This window comes from Cervus elaphus, chromosome 20 (assembly GCF_910594005.1).
Source record: "Cervus elaphus chromosome 20, mCerEla1.1, whole genome shotgun sequence".
NCBI classification, from domain to species: Eukaryota; Metazoa; Chordata; class Mammalia; order Artiodactyla; family Cervidae; genus Cervus; species Cervus elaphus.
Genome location: NC_057834.1, coordinates 91,646,215 through 91,666,195, shown reverse-complemented (window position 1 = coordinate 91,666,195; position 19,981 = coordinate 91,646,215). Strand labels below are relative to the sequence as shown.

At 39.2% G+C, this 19,981-nt stretch overlaps 1 protein-coding gene across 1 annotated transcript in view; it reads right to left on the bottom strand.

Annotated features, from left to right (window-relative positions):
• The window catches only part of ERICH3 (glutamate rich 3), a 117,846-nt gene that overhangs the window by 88,222 nt on the left and 9,643 nt on the right, over positions 1-19,981 (bottom strand).

The window sequence follows — 19,981 nt, the reverse complement described above, 5'->3', positions numbered from 1 at the left end:
GAGGATGAGATGGTTGGGTGGCATCACCAACTCAGTGGACATGAGTTTGAGCAAGCTCTGAGAGATGGCGATGCACAGGGAAGCCTGGTGTGCTGTAGTCCATGGGATCACAAAAAGTCGGACACGACTGAGCAACTGAACAACAGCAAGCACCTACTGTTTTCTAGGTTTGATGATAAGAACTGGGAGACAGTTTGATGCCATTTTATCCCACAGACAAGTATGGAAATCAGATGTGAGCTATTAAATTGGTTGTGAAAAATCCAATAACAGAAAAATACAAAAAACCATGGGGACACAGAGAAGGAGATAAGCAACTCCTCTTGTCAAGAAAGTCTTCTTAGAACTTCCACAGTGGTCCGGTGGTGAGGAATCTGCCTGCCAGTGGGCCTGATCGCTGGTCCACATGGATCCACATGCCACCAGGCAACTAAGACCTTCCTTAAGAGGCTTGTCTTGGGTGGTTGCAAAATGAGTATCTCTCCACACCTACCCACCAGAATCTTAAAAGCTTATATAGTGGCCTTAACTGGGGTCAGTCATGTACAGGGTCCCAATGGTCTCAACAACACATTGCTCTCTCAAGTCTGGGGCATACATTCCATGGCTGGGGGGTGGGGGGTGAAGAGCCTCTGATTACCCAGGTCCAGCCTCTGATTACCACCAGGTCCATGAGGTGGTCACATGCTTTCAATAACCTCATTCAATACCTCTGCTAGACTTGAAGACCAGGATGGCACATTATTTTCGGTATCCTTACTGATGCTATTTATTATGTATCTAAATAATGATGTGTTCAACACATGAAGATACAATTTTGTTTGTGACACATTCTTATTGGTATAAGTTTCTAATTAGCTTAAGTTCAGCAATTTAGAAGTGTTAACTTCCACATATATAGTTAGACAATTTCATTAATTCCACATCCAGAACCAAAGAAAAAAAAAAGAGAAATTCATAGAATTACAGTTGATTTTTAGGGTTTTTCACTTAAAAGAGTACATACTGGTTCCCTAGTCATATGCTACACCTTGGTAGATAGTCAAAATAAGGGTATAAATCAAAGTTTGAAACTATGTTTTCTAAGTTTTAAGCTATCCTTCATTAACTGTTATCTTACAAAAGCAGGTACACTATACATGTACAGATATGCATGCATGTACACACGCATATATACATATACATAAATATGACTGCATGTATATACATAGAGAGACACAGAGAGACAGAGACATAGGGAGTAAAAGAAAACACATAAGCCCAAACACAGCCCTAACATAAAGCTGCCCTGAAAAATGCATGCCCTATTACCTGCCACAAAGATTAATAATCTATATGTTTAATGAACAGCTGATCCTTAACTCAAACTTATTCTGAGACCAGAGCAGGGAGGCATATTATAGAATGAAGTAAATGTCATTAGCAACAATTTTATTTAGCTATTTGCACTGCCTTGATTACATGGAGATGGTATTGGTGACCTTTTCCTGTCTCTTTTCTCCTTAATGCCCACCTCAGGAAAGTTCCATGCTGTTGAATAGTATGGAAAGTTTAATTTTGTCCACAAAACAGAGTGAAAAGCATTTACAAAGCTCAGAAACCAAGGTGCCACACGAGAGTTGCAGATGCATGAACAACTGCGAAAACCATTATTTCACTGAGTTTACGTAAAAAGACAACCGGAGGGCTTCAGTAATGCACACACAAAACCAGCCCTGGGTAACGCTTTGAAACCATCTTTTAAATGAACTGTCTTGGTGTCCTATAGTTCATCAAAGGTTTCCTGTCTCCAAAAGGTCAACATTGTATCCCTTACCCTTTCTGAATCTCAGAATACCTTTTCAGCAACTCATTTCAGAAAGGTGAGCAGGTGTCTCTCAGTCCTAACAATCATGATTCCACAGTTCACAGATTCTTAAGATAAATCATTAGACTGATATCATATATAGTCTTTTGTCTGTTTTTCAGGCTAACATTTTAAAAAATCAATAGTTTTGGAATAACTGTGAGTGCTAAAACCCTGATTAAACGTAGCAGGGTCAAAATATTAAGACAATGTGAACCTCAACTTCCCTATTGACAGTAAAATATCCTATTCTTTTCATTTAGACTTTGAAACATTTTAATATTAAGGTCTTAATAAGAAAGCTTAGTCAGCTTTGGCACCATCTCATTCTAATTCTGCTCTCTCAGGCTCCTATTGAATGAGTATGTGTCTGTGAGGCCCCTCCAATCTTACTGAGAAGTGGGATAGATCTAGGCAAGTTGAAATCTTTGCACACATCAGTTTTCTCACCTTCTACTGTTTAGGAAAGATTGAGGGCCCCTGGTTAGGATGCCATGTGTAAAGCATCTCTTTCCATGACTATGAATAATAACCAGCTGGGTCCCCCCAGGCTCAGTCATTTCTTTTTCAGACAATGCCTTAATTTTTTTTAACTGAAATTTTAGATAAATGAATTGTTTGCTAACAAGAAACTATACTAAATTATATACAGATTTAGTAAAATGGTTGTTATGGATTGAATGTAGGTTTTCCCCCAAAATTCATAGGTTGAAGAATTCCCTGGCATTTCCAGTGGTTAGGACTCTGAGATTCCACTTGCAGGGAGCATTGGTTTGATCCCTGGTCAGGGATCTAGGATCCCACAAGCCCAGTGGTGCTGCCGAAAAAAAAAAGAAAAAAAAAATCACAGATTGAAACCTTATTCCCCCATGTGATGGTATTGGCGGGGGGTGGGGGGGGGGGGTCTCTGGGAGGTGGCTAGGTCATGAGGGTGGAGCTCTTATGAATGAAATTAACACCCTATAAAAGAGACCCCAGAGAGCTCCCGTGTCCCTTCCACCATGTGGGGACACAGCAAAATGGCCATCCATGAACCAGGAAGTGAGTTTTCACCAGACACTAAATCTGCTAGTGCCTTGATCTTGAATTTACCAACCTCCAGAATTGCAAGAAACAAATTTCTGTGGTTTATGCTGTCATAATACCAGTTTATGCTATTCTGTACAACAGACTGAACAGAGACAGCAAATAATGCAAACATTTCCACAGTCAACATATAAATGTCACCCTCATTGTGACCATCAAGTCCCCTTCACAGGGAAAGGGTAGCAATCCCACGGCTCAGTCACAGCCATGATCTGTCTCATCCTTTCCACTCTGTTTCTCTTCACAGGTCTTGGTGTGATTTGCAGCTTCCTTTTGCATGTATTCAATTACAAGATTTACAATTACAGCCACACTTAGATTTAGTAGAACTCTTTTGATCTTTCTGCCTTTGTTCTCTCCACTCACTGCCACTGTTTCTCCCCCCACCCCCAACACACACACACATTGTTTCCTTGCACCCAGCACAACCCTAGACCAGATGAGGTCACCTCACCTGGGTTGGGATTGTGCTGCATCTTGAACATTCCATTCTTTTGTAAGTTACTGTCGGCATCCATCCAAGCTGGACTCCCTGGTCACCCACATCAACCTTGTGATTCTCTCCTGCTCCTATCCATAAGACCAACAGCTGTATTGGTCACAGTGGCTAATGTGACCACATCACTCACACGACATGCTGTTTACACAAAGGCCCATAACTAACTGGCTGAACCAACTTGGCTTCTTTACATGATAGACAGGACTCTTTACCCAACCCCAGTACACTGGGTGGGGAATGACCCACTTTCTGGCTCAATGCACTGGGAAAGCTGTCCCCCAGGAAACAAAGCAACTCTACGATGGTTCCTGTTTCCCCCCTTCAGTCTGCACCTCCCCATTCCTGAGGTGCCTGAGTATTAAGGAGCAGCTGCTGAGTCACAGGGAGAGCGGCCTTCCCAGCTGCAGCCTTTCAACATTTGACCTTTCAACCCTTGACTCCTGCCTCCCACCATGTAGATGATATAATCAGGGCTCTGAACTAAAAAGGTCAGCTCTTATCAATCCCTTCATCTGCCCCTTAGAGAGTCTATCCCACAGAAACCCAGACTAAAAGGAAAGGCACCATAATAGGCATCACAGATCATTTACTGAGTACTGACTATTTTCAGGGCATTCTGTATAGCCCCAGGGACCCAGAGGTGGCACAGACAATGTACTCATGGAGCTCCAATGGGGGGCTATGCATGTACATAGGTGTGTGTGTGTGTGTGTGTGTGCACGCACGCTTGATTTCTTCCTGTGTCATGGGTTAATTCTTTCACAAATCGTTACTGAGTGTCCCATGTCAGACACCATGCCCTCAGCTGGGGAAGGAGTGTGGAATCTCTGTCCCATCCTGCAGATTACACTTTCACATACATGGTCCCACTTGTCTGCTTCCAGGCCTCTGGAATGTGGACAGTATCTGTTACAGCTCTTCCATCTTCCTAAAATGGAAAAGCTCCAAAACAAGATTATTGCTTAAGGTGAGTCAGTCCAAAGAAAACACAATGAGAGTCAGGTATCCTGGACCACACTGATGGAGGAATCTCTTGAATCCCAACACCCACTCCCAGCATGCCAGTCCCCACACTGTCTGCTTCTGTAGAGGGAGGATGTAGGGAGGGAGAGGGATGCAGTGGTAAAGGCTCCGGCTTCAGTCCAATCTGGTTTTACCATTACTGGCTCCACAACTGGGAGCATGTGACTTAACCTCCCCAATGCCTTGATGATTCTGCCTTCCACAAAACACTCAAACAGTCACACAATTCAGTCAAGTTCTTCACTACTTTATAACAAGGATCACCTTTCCTTCAGTTTCCAATAACATATTCCTCATTTCTGTCTGAGACTCCATCAGAATGGCCATTACCATCTGTATTTCTACCAGTGTTCTGTACTGTGATGTGCTGAGTAGGAAGACGGATGCTTCCTCTCCTGCTCCTTTTTCTTTGAGTCCTCATGAGAATCACCTTTAAAAGCCCCTTCAGGAGAAAATATTTTCACACCATATATATCTGATAAGGAGTTATTAACAAAATTATATAAAGAATTCATATAACTCAATAGCAAAAGCAAACAAACTAAAAAACAAAAGCACAGATAATCAGATTAGAAAATGGGAAAAACACCTGACTAGATACTTTTCCAAGGACTTATAAATGGTCAACAGGAACATGAAAAGGTGCTCAGCATCATTAGCCACCTGGGAAATGCAAATCAAAAACACACTGAAATATTATCTGACACCTGTTAAAATGATTATTATCAAAAAGACAAGAGATAACATGTTTTGCCAAGGATGTGGAGCAAAGGAAATCTGTGTGCACTGTTGGTGGGAATTTAAATTGGTGCGGCCATTGTAGAAAACAGTATGGAGGTTTCTCAAAAAATTATAAAATAGAACTCCCATATGATCCAGCATCCCATACTTGGGTACATATATAAAGGAAATAAAATCACTATCTCAAAAAGGTATCTGTACCTCCATGTTCATTTGGAGCATTATTCATAATAATCAAGACATGGAAACAACTTAAGTATCCATCAATAGAAAACAGGATAAAGAAAATGTTATACACACACACACACTTGAATATTATTCAACCATAAAAAAATGAGGAAATCCTGTCATTTATGACACAAATGGACCTTGAAGATAGTCAAGTGAAGTAAGCCAGAATGTGAAAAAGAAATACTGTATGATCTCACTTACATATGGACTCTAAAAACTCCAAACGTAGAAACACAATAGAATGGTGACTGCCAGGGGCTCAGGGGTGGGAGAAATGGAAGAGATTGATTAAAGGGTACAAATTTCTGATTATAAGGTGAGTAAGTTCTGGAAATCTAACACACAGCAAGGTTATGCACAATATCCTTCAAGCTAGGCTTCACCAGTACATTAACTAAGAACTTCCAGATGTACAAGCTGGGTTTCAAAGAGGCAGAGAAACCAGAGATCAAATTGCCAACATTTGCTGGATCATGGAGAAAGCATGGGAGTTCCAGAAAAACATCTACTTCTGCTTCATTGACTATGCTAAAGCCTCTGACTGTGTGGATCACAATAAACTGTGGAAAATTCTTAAAGAGATGGGAATATCAGATCATCTTACCTGTCTCTTGAGAAACCTGTATGTGTTCCAAGATGCAACAGTTAGAACTGGACATGAAACAACTGGTTCAAAATTGGGAAAGGAGTATAACAATATTATCACCCTGCTTATTTAATTTATATGCAGAGTACATCATGCAAAATGCTGGGCTGGATGATGTATAAGCTGGAATCAAGATTGTCAGGAGTATTTATACAACAGAAATGGGCAAACACTACAAGTCAACTTTTCTGAAAAGCCAGTTTATCAGCACACCACTGACTAAATTTAAAAATAAGTAGCAAGACATATAACATGGGATAAATAAAATGATTCATTATATAAGCCAACATATAGAAATATGTTTTATATACTTTTAATCCAGAAATTCATCTTTTGTATTTAATATTTGACCAAATGGCCTCATATTCCTATTCAACTTTCTCTTATCCCTAACAACAACAGAAAAAAAAAAAACATAAGGACTCCAACAAATACACTGACATGTTTCAGCAGCATTTCAATCAGGAAATTTTATGCAAGATGTCTCTTTACATTGCCACAAATGGAAAGATTCAACTCATCTACCAATCTGGAAAAACTGATTACACCATTGTATGCTCAACAGAATCAAGTGAGACTTAGGTGAATGAGCACAGTTTTATTACTAAGGATGAGAAGCCTAATCAAGAGGTGCTTTGCATTTCAGAGGTCACTAAATCTGCAATTTTTAGAGTTTGAAGGCGTCCAAGGGGGGCCTATATCAAATCTCCACTGCCAAGGCAGGCTTTCAGCCAGATAAAATGTTTCCTCAATTCACATACCAAGTGCTTGTACTGGGAAAGCAAGTTAAACAAACCACAGGATATTATGGCTTGATTGCCTTCATGTTACAGTTCATGAAGAATGGAGCACAGTGCACCAATCCAAATGTCTCTCTTTCTGTCCATCAGAAAAAAATTTGCAAGAATCCACTGAACTCCCAATCCATGAAGAAGCTCATCACACTCAAGCCAGTCAACCAAATCAAAGATTTTGAATCTCAGTAAGAGTCTTAGCAAAGAAGTTAATAATATCTAGATGGAAACAACTTCCCCAAATAAAATATTTGAAAGAAGTACTAATAACTGGAGAAAGCTTTCTATCATTAAAAACTGCAAGTTTGTTATTTAAGAGTAGGAAATTTAAGAAATAGGTGATTTGATACCTTAAATCTTAAGAGGTGCAATGATTTTCCTGCAATTACTTAAGGCAAATACATCTATAATACTTCCTGCCCAAAGTAAATTTAATGAGAGTAAAAAAAAAAAAAAAAAAAAAGGATAAGATTTTGAGCCAGAAGGCTTGAGGTCAAATAATAACTCTACCCCTTTAAAGATGTCTGGCCCTGAAGAATTCAATCTTCTTCCCTTTACAATTATTGTCACCATGAAGTAAAATGCTGTGACTGCTTCCTGAAGTGGATGATCTATGCTTATGGGTCTGGAAACAGATTTACCTGGAGCCCTTCCCAGGTGGTGCTAGTGGTAAAAAACCCACCTGCCAATGCAGAAGACATAACAGACACGGGCTTGAACCCTGGGTCAGGAAGATCCTCTGGAGGAGCACATGGCTTCCCACTCCAGTATTTCTTGCCTGGAAAATCCCATGGACAGAGGAGCCTGACAGGCTATAGTCCATAGGGTTGCAAAGAGTCAGACATGATTGAAGTGACTTAGTACAGCATATTACATCACTGGATTACAGAAATTCATATGTGAAAAGGTCTGGTCAACTCCTGCATTTTATATTCAGGAAACTGAGTTTCTAAAAGTAGGCATGATTCATTAGTACACTCAGATCCAAGTCCTCACAAAGAAAATGCAGAATGTCGCAGGAGTACCCACAAAATTGTTCCTGTCCCTTTCCTAGGGTCTTTGTCTTGCCTTCCACCAGAATTTCTTTCATCCATGTTTAATCACTCCATTTAGATTCTTACAAGATTCTTCCCTGTACACTTCTCATCTGTTGTAGTAGGGAGCCAGGTCCACTGTAAATACCCGTCCAAAACTGGCTGAATGAATGGTAAATCAGTTAATAGAAATCAAATATATTGGTCCAATTCCTCAATGTATAACCTTTAAAAAAAATTGCGTGGAAAAATCATAACATTTCTTCTGCTTCAGGATAAGAATTGAAAACAATCTACAACAAAAGAGACTGAAGAGTGTGTTTTACATATTTGGACTTCTTTTAATGCAGAATGCTCAGTGTGGATGAGCACACATAGCTGACAGTGTTAGTGTTGTTGTTTTGGTTTTGTCAAATAAGTGCCTTTGTGGTGTGCTTCAAAGTTACATTAGAAGAAAAGTTCCCAGGGAGGCAAGGGAAAAAAACCTTTTGAGGAAACTTGAAGAAAGACCAGTACAGAAGAGCAATTGACATAAGGGTCAATTATTTTCCAACCCTTTATAAGAAAACTCTGCCAACTAAAATTAAACTGTGAGTTTCTGCTGCCTGCCCCTTTATAGAGGGTGATTGGACTAATATCATATAAATTATTTTGTATTACATTCTTCATTCTTTTTTATTTGCATCCAAATCTGCCATATTTCAGCAATTATGCTAAATATTGATTTACAATTTCTCTCAGCTTATTCTAGTTAGGCATCCAGATGTGATCCATCAGGTTATTTTATTTATGGCCTTAATATTAATAGTGTGGAGTGACTAGTAAAAACAAAGGTAGTCTCCCAAATATGCTGACTGCTGGCAGGATAGTTTTTGCAGTGTTCACAGATGAGGCAAGAGAAAAACAGGCCATGGGGAGTCAGCAGGGCTGAGACACACTCAGTTCAGTCACTCAGTTGTGTCCGACTCTTTGCGACCCCGTGAACTGCAGTACGTCAGGCCTCCCTGTCCATCAGCAACTCCAGGAGTTTACCCAAACCCATGTCCATTGTGTCGATGATGCCATCCAACCATCTCATCCTCTGTCATCCCCTTCTCCTCCTGCCCTCAGTCTTTCCCAGCATCAGGATCTTTTCAAATGAGTCAGCTCTCCGCATCAGGAGGCCAAAGTATTGGAATTTCAGCTTCAACATCAGTCCCTCCAATGAACACCCAGGACTGATCTCCTTTAGGATGGACTGTTGGATCTCCTTGCAGTCCAAGGGACTCTCAAGAGTCTTCTCCAACACCACAGTTCAAAAGCATCAATTCTTCAGCACTCAGCTTTCTTTATAGTCCAATTCTCACATCCATACATGACTACTGGAAAAACCATAGCATTGACTAGATGGACCTTTGTTGGCAAAGTAATGTCTCTGCTTTTTAATATGCTGTCTAGGTTGGTCATAACTTCCTTTCCAAGGAGTAAGCGTCTTTTAATTTCATGGCTGCAATCACCATCTGCAGTGATTTTGGAGTCCAGAAAAATAAAGTCAGCCACCGTTTCCACTGTTTCCCCATCTATTTGCCATGAAGTGATGGGACCAGATGCCATGATCTTAGTTTTCTGAACGTTGAGCTTTAAGCCACTAAGGTTGACTGATTGTCTACAAGAACTGATTTGAGCCACCAAGTTTTTCTCTAGAGACTTAAGAATTTTCTATCTTTTAATAACAAAACAATTGTGGCCACTTCAAAAATATTCATTAATAGAAGAATAATATCCAAACTAAGGGAGAGGACTAGGCTGTTTGGAGGAAAGGTGACCAACAGGAAAGTTCTAGAAACCAATACTTTTTATCCCTAGTATTTATTGATCATTTCCTTTTTTGTAGTGCACAGTAAATTCTCTATGTTAGTTGTTGCTTAGTCACTCTTTGTGATCCTATGGACTGTACCCTCCAGGTTCCTCTGTCCATGAGATGATCCAGGCAAGAATACTGGAGTAAGTTATCATGTCTCCCTCCAGGGGATCTTCCAGACACAGGGATCTAACCCACATCTCCTGTGTCTCCTGTATTGGCAGGTAAATTGTGTACCACTGAGCCATCTGGGAAGGCCAAACTCTCTATATAACATGCACTGTATATTTTAACTCTCAAATCAACCCTGCAAAGTACTATTATCCTCCCTCTTCACAGATGAATAAAGTGAGATGTAGAGTAGTTATTATAGACAATTAGCTCACAGCTAGTTAAAAGGCATATTCTGAAATCAAACAAGGGGCTGTTGTGCTTTAATCACTAAACTGAACTGTGCTCCATAAGGTACAGCTGCCCCACGGAGCTCAGCCTGGAGAAGGAAAGGCATGTAGGGTGTCGTCAGGTAAGTGAACAGTCAGCCTGTAAAAGGTGCTAAGAAGCCAGGACTGCGACAGGTGACGAGCGAAAGTTCAGGGAGGATATGTTAGCTCAGTAAAAAGAAAACTGTTTAAATATCAAAGGAAGGGCCTGTAAGATGGTGTGCCCCACGCTCCCAGGACTGGATGGTTTTGTGACAGCAATGAACAGTTTTAACAGGGAAACAGTACGACCAGATTATCCTAACCCTCCTTTTAACACCAAATTCCTCCTGTTGTGTCTTGAGGAGGCAGAGTATAGCAGGTAGTTGAGAGTCTGACCTCTCTAGTCTGGTTTCCTGAGTTTGAACCTTACTAGACTAGCAATCTGAGGCAAGGGTTACAGTACAGTACAGTTCAGTCGCTCAGTCGTGTCTGACTCTATGCAACCCCATGGACTGCAGCACACCAAGCTTCCCTGTCCATCACCCACTCCAAGAGCTTGCTCAAACTCATGTCCATCAAGTTGGTGATGCCATCCAACCACCTCATCCTCTGTCATCCCCTTCTCCTGCCTTCAATCTTTCCCAGCATCAAGGTCTTTTCTAATGAGTCAGTTCTTCGCATGAGGTGGCCAAAGTATTGGAGCTTCAGCTTCAGCTTCAGCATCAGTCCTCCCAATGAATATTCAGGACTGATTTCCTTTAGGATTGACCGGTTTGATCTCCTTGCAGTCCAAGGGACTCTCAAGAGTCTTTTCTACCACCACAGGCAAGGGTTAAATAATGGAAATAATAATAGTGCTATTTCAGAAACTCAGAGCATCATATCATTCAATCTTTACATAGCATTTACCCAGTACATAGAAAATGCTTAATGAATGTTAGAAGTTACATTGATTATACTCATCGCCTCTTATCATCACTTTAAATAATACTATATGGGTTAAATCTAATTACTTCTTAAAAACTTCCAACATGAGTACTTTCTTCCCGTATTTAACTTTCCCCATTGGCAGGAACAGCTTCCTTGGTGGCTCACATGGTAAAGAATCTGCCTGCAATGCAGGAGACCTTGGTTCGACCCCTGGGTCAGGAAGATCCCCTGGAGAAGAGAATGAGTATTACCCACTCCAGTATTCTTTTCTGGAGAATCCATGGACAGAGGAGCCTGGCAGGCTACAGATCATGGGGTTGCAAAGAGTCGGACATGATTGAGAGACTAAGTACACATGTACATTGGCAGGAAAATCTTCCTTAAGGAGGCTATGCTCAAAATCTACTTATCTCTATTTGTTCCTCAAAAAGTGGTTAATCGTTATCCTCTCAGGAAGGGGTTCCATAAATCTAAACAGTATATTTTTGAACTGAGAAAGCCAGAGTCCTTAACTGTCCTTTTTCTGTATTAAAACTCCATGACAGCATTAACTTTGTCCTACTCACTTGGACCTAGTACTCTGGTTACACGGTACAATGAAAACTACTTTTTAAATATACAAATATTTTTGCTTTTTGTATATCTTCAAATTATTTCTAGTTGTAGATACCCATTTTGAATTCAGAAGTCAGAAAACTAGTCTTTTAGAGAGGAAGGATCTGAAAACCCTTCATGTTTTTCCATTTGTATAGAAACCAGAAACCCAAGTCAAAGAGGTAACTTTCAGGAGTGGGGAATATTTTCTAAAATCCAGTATGGAGGTAATTGTCTCCTCTATTTCATTAATATCCATTTACTTTAATCCACTGATCTAAGTTAGGATACAAAGTATTGCAAGTAGTGTATTGCCACTCCTTGATGTCATAAATGATTACATTTGGGAAGCCTCATTTTTCCCTTAATCTGAAATTGTCTATGGTAACTTCTCATTCAAATTACCTATTCAAAAGAATATTGAACTTTGATTCTATTGGCTTCTGGATGTCCATATTTTCCAAAGCTAGCTGTATGTTTGCACTTAATATTCGGCCCCTCTGCGGGGTCAGTGATAATCACGGTAGACAGCTCTAGGCATGGGATTGACCAATCAGTGAGCAATCAACTGACACCTGTGGGTACATCCCACAAGCCATCGTGCACTTGGCCAGAAAAAACACGGAACATGCTGTGTTCTCCAGTGTGCTTTGGAGAATATCGTATGAGGGAGAAAACTAAAACTGTACTAAAGAATTTCTGCAAAACTTCTGTTATTTATGTCCCCCAAAGTTTAAGTCAGTTTCACAAGGGCTGGGTTTCTTTTTAAAATGTCATGCTATTTCTAATCATTTTCAAGACCATGTCACCAGTGGGTTGTCCACTCACCCCCACCATCTGGAAGCAAAAATACCCAGTTTAAGTCTTATATTGCTACTTTTGCTTTTTGAGTTTTGACAAGTTGTTTAATCACAATTATCCTCAGTTTCCTCATCTGTAAAAGGGGGAAAATAATAGTGCCTCGCCCATAGAACTTAAAGATTAAACCTTGAAAGGTTACAAGGTTAAAGATTAAATAAGATAGTGCCAATTAAGCACTTAGTACAGTGCATGGCATCATTCGCTGCTGTCGTGTTTAGCAATGTTTTATTCTTTTTTTTTGTTGTTTGTTTTTTTGCAATGTTTTATTCTTAAAGGAACCACATATCCACCTGTGCTCAGGTAGGGGTAAACACACCACGCTTTGTGACCACAGAGGAGGTACATCAAGAGTTGAGAGTAGAGGGACAATTCAAAAAAACAGGAATGAAATGAAGTCTGAGCCAGTAGAAGGAAGTCTAATAAATGCCAGGCTATGTGAAGAGAGGGTGAAGGAATTTACATCAAGACTGTTCTAGGAAGAGGGAATACATGCAAAAGCTCAGGGATGAAAGAGCACCCTGGTCCCAGACTTTACCCTGTAGTCCTGCCAGGTTCTCCTCCTGCCCCAGATGGAGCCTCCATTTCCACATCCATTGCATACACACACACACACACACACACACACACACATATACACACACACACACTTCCAGAGCCTCCATGGGAAGCATGGAGGATTTCACTGTTTCAAAGGCCAGAGGATAAAACTGAGAGAGGGCTGGTTAGTACACCTCTGAGGTTCATACAGTTTTATGCAACAAGGTGCTTATTAGGTAATAGGCCTGGGCTGTGGAAAGGTTACAAAGGATCTTTGAGGTCTTTGCCCTCAAACTACTTAAAATCCAACTGAGGAAACAACAAACATACCTCAGAAATATTGCAGGTCTTGGATTCAAATCACTGCAATAAGGTGACTATTGCAATAAAGTAAGTATTATAATAAAGTGAGCTACATGATTTTTTTCCCTTCCTGGTGCATAAAAAAGTTATGTTTACAACCCTCATTCTATTAAGTATGCAACAGCATTATATTAAAAACACCTTTATTAAAAATATTTTATTGCTAAAATATGCTAACCATAATCTGAGTCTTCAGAGAGTAATCTTTTTGCTATTGGAGAGTCTTGCCTTGATCTTGATATTGACTGAAAGATGGTGGCTGTGGCAATTTCTTAAAATAAGACAACAATGAAGTTTCCTGCATCAATTGACTTTTTGATAAAAAATTTCTCTGTAGCATGCATGTAATGCTGCTTGACAGTATTCTTTGCTCATCCATAAGATACAATTCCTCAGCCATTAACATTTTACCATGAGATTTCAGCAATTCAGTCACCTCTTCAGGCCACATTTCTAATCCCAGTTCTCTTGCTATTTTCACATCTGCAGTGACTTTCTTCACTGAAGTCTTAAACACTTCAAAGTCATCTACAAGGGTTGGACTCAACTTCTTTCAAGCTTCTGTAAATGTTGGTATTTTGACTCTTCCCATGAATCACAAATATCCGTAATGACATCTAGAGTAGTGAATACTTCCCAGAAGGTCTTCAGTTTACTGTGCCCAGATGCATCAGAAGAATCATTATCTATGGCACTTATAGCCTTACAAAATATAGTTCTTAAATAATATGACAAAATTGAAATTACTATTTGGTCTATGGGCTGCAGAAAGTATATTATATGAGCAGGCATGATAACAGCATTAATCTTATCATATGTCTCTATCAGAGCTTTTGGGTGACCAGGTACATTGACAATGAGCAGTCATATTTTGAAAGGAATCTTTTTTTCTAAGTAGTAGATATCAACAGTGAGCTTAAAATATTCAGTAAACCATGTTGTCAAAGATGTGCTATCATCCAGGCTTTGATGTCCCATTAATAGAGCAAAGATGAAGTTGATTTCACATAATTCTTAAGGACTCTAGGATTCTCTGAATGGTAAATAAGCATTAGCTTCAGCTTAAAGTTACTAGCTGCATTATCCCCTAACAAGAGAATCAGCCTGTCCTTTGAAGCTTTGAAATTAAGCATAGACTTCTCCTCTCTACCTATGAAAGCTTTAGATGGCATTTTCTCCCCATAGAAGCCTGTTTTTATCTACACTGAAAATCTGTCATTTGATGTAGCCACCTTTATTAGTTATCTTTGCTGGATTTTCTTGATAACTTACTGCAGCTTTTACAATAGCACTTGCTGCTTCACTGTACACCTTTATGTTACAAAGATGGCTTCTTAAACCTCATGAACCAATTTCTGCTATAATAGCTCCAAACTTTTCTGCAGCTTCCTCACCTCTATGAGCCTTCATAAAAGTAAAGAAAGTTAGGGCCCTGCTCTGGATTAGACTTTGGCTTAGGGAAATGTGGCTGGCTTGATCTTCTATCCAGATCTCTATACAGCAATAACACTGTTTCGTTTTCTTATCATTCATGTGTTCACTGGAGTTGCACTTTTCATTTTCTTCAAGAACTTGTCCTTTGCATTCATAACTTGACTGTTTGGCGTGAGAGGTCTAGCTCTTAGCCCATCTTGACTTTTGACTTGCCTTTCTCACTAAGCTTAATAATTTCTAACTTTTGAAAGGTATATGCCTCTTCCTTTCACTAGAACACTTAGAGGCTATTGTAAGGTTATTAATTGGCTTAATTTCAATACTGTCGTATCTCAGGGAATAGGGAGGCACAAGGATAGGAAGAGAGATGAGGGACCTTCTGGTTGCTAGAACAGTCAGAACACACACAACAGTTATCAGTTAGGTTTGTCATCTTATATGGGCCAGTTCATGGAGCCCCAAAACAAGTACGATAGTAATAGCAAAGATTACAGATCATGGTAACAAATACAAGAATGAAAAATTTGAGACATTGCAAGAATTACCAAAATGGGATGCAGAGACATGTAGTGAGCAAATACTTTTGGAAAAAAAAGAGAAAATACGGTGCCAATAAACTGCTCCATGAAGGGTTGCCACAAACCTTCAATTTGTAAAAAATGCAATATCCTTGAATTATGATAAAGTGAAACACAATAAAATGAGATACGCCTGCAATGGCAGGACAGTCTGATGTGGTATAATCATAATAGCTTATCATACTTGGCATACATGACCTCATTTAATCTTCAAAACACCCTATGCACCAGATTTTTAACCCCATTTCACAAATAAGTGAACTATAACCACATAGGATGAGTATCCCAGGAGAACTGAAATCAGAACTGGGTCTTGAATGACAAGTCAATTGTTGAGGGAGAAAGTAAATATAAATGGGTGATGACAGGGGCAGAAATGCTGTCCAGACTCATGCTAAGGAAGGAAAACATTATATACAAAATGTCCCAAAGAGAGAGAACACAAATCCCCAGTACTCAAGTTGAAACTTGTTAAGTATTTACCATAGAATTAGTGCAATCAAAGAGAGTTGAGTTCTACAGTATTACTAAATCATCAGTTAAGTCAGTTACATATTATATGTCAAATAGGCTGCAGTGGGTTGTCTTGGCTTAGAAGTCTGGTCATTGTTTCCATTTGACCTTGGAATATAACCTCATATAGATGCAAAGAGCTCACTTAAAAAAAAAAAAAAAGAAAGAAAACAAAAAACCAGCCGCTAATGAGGGCAACACCAATAAAGTTACCAAGTGTGTTGGGTGGGAAAGGCTAATATAATCAACCTCTTTAAAGATCATCTCATTCCTCTAAAATGTAATTCTTATGTGCTGTAGTGAGGTTGAAAATAGTAAGGACATCCAGTCAAAGGTTAAAGAGGTTGACTAAATCTTAAATGATCAATCATTTTTAAAAAAGTACTCGTAAAATCTCACCAGTCCTTCTAGCATTTGTCAATGTCAATGTAATGATGCAGTTTTCTGAGTTTGTCCTTAGTTCTTGAATTAGATAAGAAAACTAAGTATTCCGGAGAAGTAAAAATGCTCTGGGTCAGAGTTTCCATTTTATAAAATTCTCAGTTGTCCAGAACATGGTTTCTTTAAAAGGGCAGTTTCATTTTCAAGATTATGAATAGGTGGATCAGTGCTAATTTTCATTGTAAAAATCCATGAACTTAAAAACAGGTTACCACTTAAAATAAATTAGTTTAATTGAACAAGAAAATAATTTATGGACTAGAAATACATTCCTTATCTTCCCTCTCAGTTAGTTTAATCTATTTCTACTTATTTTGAGCTGTATATTTACGTGTTTTTGGTTGATGTACTTCAAGAATGAAATTTTAAGGATTTGATAATTAATCATATAATAATCATTTCATAATATATACATATATAAAATCATCATCATTGTTCACCTTAAACTTACACGGTGTTGTCAATTATATCTCAATAGAGCTGGAAAAATAAAACCAGAGGAGAAAACAAACAGAGAAAAATACATATGCAACATATGCTTTTCACAAAGATCAAAGTAAATACACACAGCTGCCATTCATTGAGTCTGTAACATGTGCCAACATTCCTGCAAGGGAGGTATTTATATTTACCCCATTTTTTGAAAGAGGAAAGTGAGACACAAAGGAAATTGACTTTCTTGAGTTCACATAAGGCACAGCTGAGATTCAAACCTATATCTTTCTGACTCCAAATATGCTCCTGTTTCTACTGTGGCATGCTTATTTCCTATTTTTTAAATGAAACATTGAGTTTCCTCTTGGAATATCATTTCTTTTCATTCAGAGAAACACAAAAAAATAAGGACAATTTTCACACACTTCTAATCCTACAGATACTTCAAATCTTTGCTTGTTTTCCATTTGAAATGTTCCAGCCTTCTGCCCACACTCCCCCGGACAATTTCTTAATGTTCTTCAGTCCCATCCCCCAGCTTCCTTCTTGAGCTGACCTGCTCTCTGTCACTTAGGATCCCTGGGACTATGGGATCAGTTCTTCCTCCTTGCTCTTGTATTTGGCCCTGAAACCAGACTTCTTCCCTTCGGAGTCAATATCCTCACTAAGAACTGGAACCTCAAACCCCTCTCTACAGACTGTAGCCTGAGATTAGCCTCGCCCACTCCTTCAGCCTACTTCCAATTCTGGAAGATACCAGCCAGGGTCAAAGCTCTCAGTCTCAAGTCTGATTGAGGGGAAAGGAGAGTTTTTATAAGAAAGAATTTAACAGTGATAGCCTTATGTAAATCCCTATGAATCGTGGTGAAAAAGTCATTTGCTGGCAGTTAGAGACAGAGTGTCTAATTTCAAGGAGAAGAAACACTCAAACTCACTTTTAAAAAGATTTCAGAGAAGAACTGAGATAAATCAGAAATTAATTTCTGACTTAGAATTGAAGGCAACGATCTTTCAGTTAAAGAAGGGAATCCTAGTGCACACGCTTGGTATCATATACAAAGTTCTAAAAACTGAGCAAGAGAGTCTTGAAAGAGACAAAAACAAATTTGAAGTATCAACTTCTCAGGTAAGCCAGATTTTGCTTGGCTTTACAGCATCCTTGCCTGCTCCTAAGGGTTTGTCAACTAAATAAACAAACAATGTTATCTTCTCTCACTTATTCAAAGTCACAACTGGCTACTCTTAGCCTGGCAATGATGATTGTCATTATAATACTGATTTTAGAGAATACTTTTTACTTTTTAAAAATATATCCAGATATCTTTTCTCCCCTCTTTTAAAAGTCTTCCCCCAAATTTAATCTCTCCAGCATACTGTGCCCAATTAATCCAACTCTACATCTGGCTCAGGACTTGGGTATGAGTTCTACAGAAAGCTGGGCTTACTCACATATGTTGCATCTAAGCTCTCAGGCACTTAGTTAGCACATTAGCACTTTCTATGTGCTAGGCTCTGTGCTAAACGCCTTAAAGTATCTCATTCAATCCTCACAAAACCTACAAAGCAGACATATGTTCCACAAGGATGAAAAAAACAAGTCAGAGACATGATAGAGAATTTACATAGGGTCACACAGCAGCTATGTGGCAAATCTCAACTCAGACTACCCATATCCCAAGCCAGACAGCTCATTACTGAGGCTCTGCATTGGACACTGTTGACCGACTCCCAGAAACCTTTCCCAAATCATTCTCTCTTGCCTATTGCCCACAGAAGTTAGGAAAGTCAAAACTATTCTTTCCCACTCTGGTAAGTAGGCATGTTCACTGATGCAGTTCTTGGGCAACAAGATATAAGGGAAGTCTGATGAAAACTTCTGGAAATGTTTTCCTCTCAGATTAAAAGAAAGCCATCTTTTCTTTACTTTCCTTTGTATTTTTAAAAATTTATTTATTTCTAATTGGAGGATAATTACTTTACAATATTGAGCTGTTTTCTGCCACACATCAACATGAGTCAGCCACAGGTTTACAAATGTCCCCTCCCTCTTGAAACCCCATCCCACCTCCAACCCCATTCCACCACTCTAGGTTATCACAGAGCACCACTTTGAGCTCCTTGCATCATACAGAAAATTCCCACTGGCTATCTATTTTACATATGGTAATATATATGTTTCCATGCTACTCTCTCAATTCATCCCACCCTTTCCTTCCCCTACTGTGTCCATAAGTTTGTTTTCTATGTCTGTATCTCCACTGCTGCCCTGCAAATAGATTCATCAGTATTATCTTTCTAGATTCCAAATATATGCATTAATATATGATATTTGTTTTCTGTTTCTGACTTACTTCACTCTGTATAATAGGCTCTAGGTTCATTCAGCTCGTTAGAACTGAAAAAGTAATTTTTTTCATCCATGTTTTTCCTTTCAGTTTGGGATGGTTTTATAAAGCTATTGTACATGGATCTAGGATGGTCATCTTAGACCATAAGGAAAAGACCAAAAAAATTTAAAATAAAGACTTTGATATGATAAAATAGAATCACCTACCTCCCAACTACTTGTGAAATAAAGAGTAAGTGTTTTTATAATTTTAAGTGAAAGTGTTAGTTGCTCAGTTGTGTCCAACTCTTTGTGACCCCATGGACTGTAGCCCGCCAGGCTCCTCTGTCCAATTCCTCTGTCTGGAATTCTCCAAGCAAGAATACTGGAGTGGATAGCCATTCACTTCTCCAGGGTATCTTCCTGACCCAGGGATCCAACCCGGATCTCCTGCATTGCAGACAGATTCTTTACCATCTGAGCCACCAGGGAAACCCATTTGGCTTTCTGTTACTTGCCAATGAAAATATTCCTGTCTGATACCTACTAATCCCCTGCTGCCCAAGGATGGCAACATTCAAAGAAGGTCAGTGACTTTTAAGTCTTTCTTAAAAAATAAAACTTACTATTTTGGTCTTTTCCAGAACTCAAATGACTTTCTGGAACTAAATATGTGCTGAATATGATAACATAGTAAGCACTCAGCAAATATTAATTGAATTGATGAGCAAATGTACTCTTGGAATTTACCATAAATGGTCACTAAAATAGGTGACATGTGTCAGCAATTAGTGAGCTAAATCCTAG